General features: G+C 46.8%; 1 long non-coding RNA gene across 1 annotated transcript; it reads right to left on the bottom strand.

Annotated features, from left to right (window-relative positions):
• Window positions 1–167: 167 nt before the first annotated feature.
• On the bottom strand, window positions 168–4,106 carry LOC135533343 (uncharacterized). The gene is made up of 3 exons (XR_010454478.1): window positions 4,051–4,106; window positions 3,831–3,964; window positions 168–299 (listed from the first exon to the last, which is right to left on the bottom strand). It is a non-coding gene; the product is annotated as an uncharacterized LOC135533343 (long non-coding RNA).
• Window positions 4,107–8,639: the final 4,533 nt, after the last annotated feature.

Raw genomic sequence — 8,639 nt, forward strand, 5'->3', positions numbered from 1 at the left:
CACACACACACACACACACACACACACACACACACACACACACACACACACACACACACACACACACACACACACACACACACATTAGAAGTCATGGTTTAGATGTCAGGGGTTAGAGATCAGGGGTTAGGGGTCAGGGGTTAGAGGTCAGAGCTCCTCACCTTCTTGAACAGCACCACTCTATTGTTCTTTACTTCATATTTCTGGAAGACCTCTGGACTGGTTGTCACCCCGAACACCATGTCAACCATCTCCATGGCAACACTATAGAACACCTTGGCCTCCTCACTCTCCAGACTCTGGTGGACAGATCAGATAGACAGATAGATTATATATAGAGCAGACAGACAGACAGACAGACAGACAGACAGACAGACAGACAGACAGACAGACAGACAGACATCTGTACTAGACACATGGGCTCTGATATGAAACAGGAACAATACGTTCAATTTAGTTTCAAACATATTGGTGTGATTTGGTTAGATTAGAGGATGAATCGAAACGGTTTGTTTCGATGCGATACGACTCGATACACTAACATTTGGTTAGATTAGAGGATGAATCGATACGGTTTGTTTCGATGCGATACGACTCGATGCACTAACATTTGGTTAGATTAGAGGATGAATCGATACGGTTTGTTTCGATGCGATACGACTCGATGCACTAACATTTGGTTAGATTAGAGGATGAATCGATACGGTTTGTTTCGATGCGATACGACTCGATGCACTAACATTTGGTTAGATTAGAGGATGAATCGATACGGTTTGTTTCGATGCGATACGACTCGATGCACCAACATTTGGTTAGATTAGAGGATGAATCGAAACGGTTTGTTTCGATGCGATACGACTCGATGCACTAACATTTGGTTAGATTAGAGGATGAATCGATACGGTTTGTTTCGATGCGATACGACTCGATGCACTAACATTTGGTTAGATTAGAGGATGAATCGATACGGTTTGTTTCGATGCGATACGACTCGATGCACTAACATTTGGTTAGATTAGAGGATGAATCGATACGGTTTGTTTTGATGCGATACGACTCGATAACATTTGTTGCATAAACACATTAAAATCTGCTGCTGATGAAGGCCTCTGAACTGGATCTGTCTGAGACACGCATTGTTCTCTGTGTGTAAATGATGTACACTGAGGGGATAAAACATTAGGAACACCTTCCTAATGTTGAGTTGCACCCCCTTTTGCCCTCAGAACAGCCTCAATCCGTCAGGGCAGGACTCTACAAGTTGTCGACAGTGTTCCACAGGGATGCTGGCACATGTTGACTGCAATGCTTCCCATAGTTGTGTCAAGTTGGCACCTAAAACACTCACAAACCTCTACAGATGCACAATTGGTAGCATTTTTAACGGCTGTATCACCGCCTGGTACGGCAACTGCACCTCCCGCAACTGCAGGGCTCTCCAGAGGGTCATGCGGTCTGCCCAACGCATCACCGGGGGCAAATTAACTGCCCTCCAGGACACCTGCAGGACACCTGCAACACCTGTCACAGGAAGCTCAAAAAGATCATCAAGGACAACAACCACCCGAGCCACTGCCTGTTCACCCCGCTATCATCCAGAAGGCGAGGTCAGTACAGGTGCATCAAAGCGGGGACCGAGAGACTGAAAAACAGCTTCTATCTCAAGGCCATCAGACTGTTAAATAGCCATCACTAGCACATTAGAGGCTGCTGCCTATATACATAGACTTTAAATCACTGGCCACTTTAATAATGGTCACTTTAATAAATCTAGAATCGGCTTCCTATTTCGCAACAAGGCCTCCTTCACTCACGATGCCTAACATACCCTCGTAAAACGGAATATCCTACCGATCCTTGAATTCGGTGATGTCATTTACAAAATGGCCTCCAACACGCTACTCAGCAAATTGGATGCAGTCTATCACAGTGCCATCCGTTTTGTCACCAAAGCCCCATACACTACCCACCACACTGACCTGTATGCTCTCGTTGGCTGGCCCTCGCTACGTATTCGTTGCCAAACCCACTGGCTCCAGGTCATCTTTTAGTCTTTACTATGTAAAGCCCCACCTTATGTCAGCTCACTGGTCACCATAGCAACACCAACCTGTAGCATGCCCTCCAGCAGGTATATTTCATTGGTCACCCCCAAAGCCAACACCTCATTTGGCCTCCTTTCCTTCCAGTTCTCTGCTGGCAATGACTGGAACAAATTGCAAAAATCACTGAAGCTGGAGTCTTATATCTCCCTCTCTAACTTTAAGCATCAGCTGTCAGAGCAGCTTACCAATCATTGCACCTGTACACAGCCCATCTGTAAATAGCCAATCCAACTACCTCATCCCCATATTGTTATTTATCTTATTGCACTTTTGCAACCCAGTATCTCTTCTTGCACATCTATCACTCCAGTGCTAATGCTAAATTGTTCTATTGGTGTAGGCCTGTTTAGTTGGTATTGACCTGACTAGGGTGTTCTGATGAAGGTATGATGGCGGGTTCTATTGGTGTAGGCCTTAAAATGTTCAGATATAAGAGACGAGGGTCAGACGCGTGAGATAGAAAGAGAGGAAGGTCAGACGCGAGTTGGCAGCTCTGAAGTTGGATCGAAGTTACACTGGGATTTACACTGGGATGTACACTGGGATGTACACTGGGATTTACACTGGGATTTACACTGGGATGTACGCTGGGATTTACACTGGGATTTACACTGGGATGTACACTGGGATTTACACTGGGATTTACACTGGGATGTACGCTGGGATTTACACTGGGATTTACACTGGGATGTACACTGGGATTTACACTGGGATTTACACTGGATGTACACTGGGATGTACACTGGGATTTACACTGGGATTTACACTGGGATTTACACTGGGATTTACACTGGGATGTACACTGGGATTTACACTGGGATTTACACTGGGATTTACACTGGGATGTACACTGGGATTTACACTGGGATGTACACTGGAATGTACACTGGGATTTACACTGGGATTTACACTGGGATGTACACTGGGATTTACACTGGGATTTACACTGGGATTTACACGGGGATGTACACTGGGATTTACACTGGGATGTACACTGGGATTTACACTGGGATGTACACTGGGATTTACACTGGGATGTACACTGGGATTTACACTGGGATTTACACTGGGATGTACACTGGGATTTACACTGGGATTTACACTGGGATTTAAACTGGGATTTACACTGGGATTTACACTGGGATTTACACTGGGATTTACACTGGGATTTACACTGGGATTTACAACATTCAAATCAACTGAGAAATGGTGACGGTGAACCTGAATAATCAAAAATAAATTCTAATGTAGATTACTATGTACAGACACTATAGTCTCTCGTCTAATGTTCAGACTGTTGTACAGACACTATAGTCTCTAGACAGACAGACAGATAGACAGACAGACAGACGTCAGGGATTAGAGGTCAAAGGGTTAGGGTTGGAGACCAGGAGTCAGGGTCAGGGTCAGCGTTGGAGACCAGGGGTCAGGGTCAGGGTTGGAGACCAGGGGTCAGGGTCAGGGTTGGAGACCAGGGGTCAGGGTCAGGGTGGGAGACCAGAAGTCAGGGTCAGGGTTGGAGACCAGGGGTCAGGGTCAGGGTTGGAGACCAGGGGTCAGGGTTAGGGTTGGAGACCAGGGGTCAGGGTTAGATTTTGAGACCAGGGGTCAGGGTTAGGGTTGGAGACCAGGGGTCAGGGTTAGGATTGGAGACCAGGGGTCAGGGTTAGGATTGGAGACCAGGGGTCAGGGTCAGGGTTGGAGACCAGGGGTCAGGGTACTCACAGTGAAGAACCCCAGCACTGTAACGTTGTGAAGGCTGATGTGTTCTGAAGCGGCATCAGTCGTCTCTAACAACACGGCACTAGGACCTGACCGCCTCTTCAACCACTGGACAATACCCTGCACTGTCCTCTTCCCTAAAACACACACAGTTTGATGGTTAGGTTTAGGGTCAGTAGGGTTAGAGGTCAGAGGTCAGTGGTCAGGGGCTAGAGGTTATTACCAGTGAAGTCGATGGGGTTGTTTCTGTCTCCGTCGGTGAACAGTTTGATGGTTGGGTTTAGGGTCAGTAGGGTTAGAGGTCAGAGGTCAGTGGTCAGGGGCTAGAGGTTATTACCAGTGAAGTCGATGGGGTTGTTTCTGTCTCCGTCGGTGAACAGTTTGATGGTTGGGAAACTTCCGACATCAAACTCTTCTGCCAGCTCCTTCTCCTCTGCAGCATCCACTTTAGCCAGACGGTATCCCTCGCTCTCTCCCTCTTTTCTCTCTCCCTTCAACACCCCCCCTGCCTCCGCATACACCGGCTCCAACTGACGGCAGTGACCACACCACGGAGCATCTACACACACACACACACACACACACACACACACACACACACACACACACACACACACACACACACACACACACACACACACACACACACACACACACACACACACACACACAAACACACACACACACACACACACACACACAATTGCATATGGCAAATGAATGATAAAATGCAAATATACCAGATCAGATCCCGAGTCAGTTGAGGCTAAACTGGTAACCATGGTAACTCCTCCTAACCTTAACCTCAGGTAGAGATGGCCCTTGGTAGCCATGGTAACTCCTCCTAACCTTAACCTCAGGTAGAGATAGCCCTGGTAAGTCCTCCTAACCTTAACCTCAGGTAGAGGTAGCCCTGGTAACTCCTCCTAACCTTTACCTCAGGTAGAGATAGCCCTGGTAACTCCTCCTAACCTTAACCTCAGGTAGAGGTAGCCCTGGGAGAATTAACATGTGCTGCAGTTGGAGAGAACATGTGAACATTCAGCTGATAAGGGTCCTTAGTGATGACGAGTGTTAAGGTCAGGGTGAGAAACAAATAATGGTGCTGAGAGATGACGAGGGTTAGGGTAAGGGAGTTATAGAGTCATGAGGATGAAGGTTTCAAATGAATAGTATAACTGGCCAGGATGACGAGGGTTAGGGTTAGGAGTTATATCGTGAGGACAGTAGAAGGTTCAATTAATTGCACAACTGGGCCAGGGGATGACTAGGTAACTAACTCCTAACCCAGACACTAGTGACTAACCCTAACACTAACCCAGATGACTAGGTGACTAACCCTAACCCAAGATGACTAGGTGACTAACCCTAACACTAACCCAGATGACTAGGTGACTAACCCTAACCCAAGATGACTAGGTGACTAACCCTAACACTAACCCAGATGACTAGGTGACTAACCCTATCCCAAGATGACTAGGTGACTAACCCTAACACTAACCCAGATGACTAGGTGACTAACCCTAACCCAAGATGACTAGGTGACTAACCCTAACACTAACCCAGATGACTAGGTGACTAACCCTAACCCAAGATGACTAGGTGACTAACCCTAACCCAAGATGACTAGGTGACTAACCATAACACTAACCCAGATGACTAGGTGACTAACCCTAACCCAAGATGACTAGGTGACTAACCCTAACCAAGATGACTAGGTGACTAACCCTAACCCAAGATGACTAGATGACTAACCCTAACACTAACCCAGATGACTAGGTGACTAACCCTAACAGGTGACTAACCTAACATCAGATGACTAGATGACTAACCCTAACCCAAGATGACTAGGTGACTAACCCTAATACTCAACTCAGATGACTAGGTAACTAACCCAACCCAAGATGACTAGGTGACTAACCATAAACCAAGATGACAGGTGACTAACCCTAACCCAAGATGACTAGGTGACTAACCCTAACCCAAGATGACTAGTTGACTAACCCTAACCAAGATGACTAGGTAACTAACCCTAACCCAAGATGACTAGGTGACTAACCCTAACCCAAGATGACTAGGTGACTAACCCTAACCCAGATGACTAGGTGACTAATCCCAACCTAAGATGACTAGGTGACTAACCCTAACCCAGATGACTAGGTGACTAACCCTAGCCCAAGATGACTAGGTGACTAACCCTAACCCAAGATGACTAGGTGCCTAACCCTAACACTAACCCAGATAACTAGATGACTAACCCTAACCAAGATGACTAGGTGACTAACCCTAACACTAACCCAGATGACTAGGTAACTAACCCTAACCCAAGATGACTAGGTGACTAACCCTAACCCAGATGACGAGGTAACTAACCCTAACCCAAGATGACTAGGTGCCTAACCCTAACCAAGATGACTAGGTAACTAACCCTAACCCAAGATGACTAGGTGACTAACCCTAACCCAATATGACTAGGTGAGTAACCCTAACCCAGATGACGCAGGTAACTAACCCTAACCCAAGATGACAGGTGACTAACCCTAACCCTAACCCAGATGACTAGGTGACTAACCATAACCCAAGATGACAGGTGACTAACCCTAACCCTAACCCAGATGACTAGGTGACTAACCCTAACCTAAGATGACTAGGTTGACTAACCCTAACCCAAGATGACTAGGTAACTAACCTAACCCAAGATGACTAGGTGACTAACCCTAACCCAAGATGACTAGGTGACTAACCTTAACTTCCAAGATGACTAGGTGACTAACCCTAACCCAAGATGACTAGGTGACTAACCCTAACCCAAGATGACTAGGTGACTAACCCTAACCTAAGATGACTAGGTGACTAACCCTAACCCAAGATGACTAGGTGACTAACCCTAACCCAGATGACTAGGTAACTAACCTTAACCTTCACTATGTTGCTACTCACAGAACTCAACCAGCAGTGAACTTGTTTTCACCAGGGCCCTTGGAAGTTATTGATGTGTAGAACCATCACGTCCTTCTCCTCTATCTCAGTCGCTTTCTCTTCTTTCCGGCTCCGTCTCTCTTGTTCTGCTGCGTTGGTCTGTTCTGGACTGGTGTCTTCCACTGCCTGTCCGGGACACATGGAGAACCAGAACCACGGCTACTAGAACCACACAGAACCGCATGGTGATGATGTTGATGGAGAATAACCCTCGTCACGAACTGTTCTGCTGGTCACGCAGTGTCCTGTCTCTCTGTCCACAAGCTCACGCAGTGTCCTGTCTCTCCTGTCCACTGGTCACACTCTGTTCTGTCTCTCTTGTCCACTGGTCGCCACCTCTGTTCTGTCTCTCCTCTTCTCCCAGTCTCCTCCTCTGTTCTCTCTCCTCCTCCAGTCTCCTCTGTCCAGTCTCTCCCTCCTGTTCTGTCTCTCCTCTCTCCAGTCTCTCCTCTGTTCTGTCTCTCCTGTCTCCAGTCTCTCCTCTGTTCTGCTCTCTTGTCTCCAGTCTCTCCTCTGTTCTGTCTCCTGTCCACTGGTCACACTCTGTTCTGTATCTCCTTTGTTCTGTCTCACTGCCACACAACTGATAACACAGTCTCCCTGACGAGCACAACAGGTGCGTGTGTGTGTCAGGAATACTACTGGTCTCACTACCGACCAATCAGAATCCGGAATCCCAATCTTAAATGGCCAATCACAAAGTGTCACATTTCACTGAGCAGAGACGGTAGCCCAGTTCAAACACACACACACACACACACACACACACACACACACACACACACACACACACACACACACACACACACACACACACACACACACACACACACACACACACACAGTGGGGCATTTAGTCAGCCACCACTGTGCAAGTTCTCCCACTCAAAAAGATGAGGGAGGCCTGTAATTTTCATCATAGGTACACTTTTGACTATGACAGACAAAATGAGGAAAAAAATCCAAAATCACATTTGGGAGGATTTTTTTATGAATTTATTTTGCAAATTATGGTGGAAAATAAGTATTTGGTCACCTACAAACAAGCAAGATTTCTGGCTCTCACAGACCTGTAACTTCTTTAAGAGGCTCCTCTGTCCTCCATTCGTTACCTGTATTAATGGCACCTGTTTGAACTTGTTATCAGTATAAAAGACACCTGTCCACAAACTCAAACAGTCACACTCCAAACTCCACTATGGCCAAGACCATAGAGCTGTCAAAGGACACCAGAAACAAAATTGTAGACCTGCACCAGGCTGGGAAGACTGAATCTGCAATAGGTAAGCAGCTTGGTTTGAAGAAATCAACTGTGGGAGCAATTATTAGCAAATGGAAGACATACAAGACCGCTGATAATCTCCCTCGATCTAGGGCTCCACACAAGATCTCACCCCGTGGGGTCAAAATGATCACAAGAACGGTGAACAAAAATCCCAGAACCACACGGGGGGACCAGGTGAATGACCTGCAGAGAGCTGGGACCAAAGTAACAAAGCCTACCATCAGTAACACACTACGCCGCCAGGGACTCAACTGCAAAGGACATGTCCCTGCTTGCCAGTGCTGATGTGTCCAGGCCCGTCTGAAAGTTTGTTGAGGGTTATCTGGATCCAGAAGAAGATTGGGAGAATGTCATGGTCAGATGAAACCAAAGTATAACTTTTGCAAAAACTCAACTTGGGTGTTTGGAGGACAAAGAATGCCAGCTGCATCCAATGAATACCATACCTACTGTGAAGCATGGGGTGAAACATCACAAGCGGTAACAGCAAGCTGTAATGGGACCAGGACGACTGATCCGTTGAAAGGAAAGAATAAATGGGGCCATGT

Source organism: Oncorhynchus masou, unplaced genomic scaffold, assembly GCF_036934945.1.
Source record: "Oncorhynchus masou masou isolate Uvic2021 unplaced genomic scaffold, UVic_Omas_1.1 unplaced_scaffold_2331, whole genome shotgun sequence".
Taxonomy (NCBI): domain Eukaryota; kingdom Metazoa; phylum Chordata; class Actinopteri; order Salmoniformes; family Salmonidae; genus Oncorhynchus; species Oncorhynchus masou.